At 43.4% G+C, this 514-nt stretch overlaps 1 pseudogene; it reads right to left on the reverse strand.

Annotated features, from left to right (window-relative positions):
• Positions 1–3: 3 nt before the first annotated feature.
• LOC106512345 (sarcoplasmic/endoplasmic reticulum calcium ATPase 2 pseudogene) lies at positions 4–354 on the reverse strand (annotated as a pseudogene).
• Between the last annotated feature and the right edge of the window lie 160 nt (positions 355–514).

Consider the following 514-nt stretch of genomic DNA (forward strand, 5'->3'; position numbering starts at 1 on the left):
CACCTCCTGTCTGGGCGGGTCCAGCATCCCGACGCAGCCGACGAACGTGAGGTCGGACTGAGTGCAGAGAGACGGAAACCAATGTCAGACGACCAGGAAGGAAAAACAGATGGTTTTAAAGTGAAGACATTTTACCTCGTATTCAGCGAACTTGGCTGCGTCAGACAGTATCATGTCATCAATTTTAGGAGGGTTGTCTCGTGTGGCCAGAGCCAAGCACCTCAGGGTGTCACGTCCTGTCCCATACTCACGAATAACAGACAGGATCTTCTCTTTGATGCCTTGGCTCAGAGGAACTTTGCTGTTGCCCACTCTGACATGAGTGCATCTCTCAATCACTCCTTCAGGGGCTCCCTGTGAGGTGGAGCAGTTATATATTTATGATGTCAAACTTAAAGCGGTCCATGATTAGTTGTAACATTAGACTTTATTTGATAAAACATATTTTAATTGTAAAATAAAGACTTTCAAAATACTGTAGGCTGTTTTGTTAATTTTAAAATATATATTTTAA

The sequence above is a fragment of the Austrofundulus limnaeus genome, unplaced genomic scaffold (genome assembly GCF_001266775.1).
Source record: "Austrofundulus limnaeus strain Quisiro unplaced genomic scaffold, Austrofundulus_limnaeus-1.0 Scaffold5894, whole genome shotgun sequence".
NCBI lineage: Eukaryota > Metazoa > Chordata > Actinopteri > Cyprinodontiformes > Rivulidae > Austrofundulus > Austrofundulus limnaeus.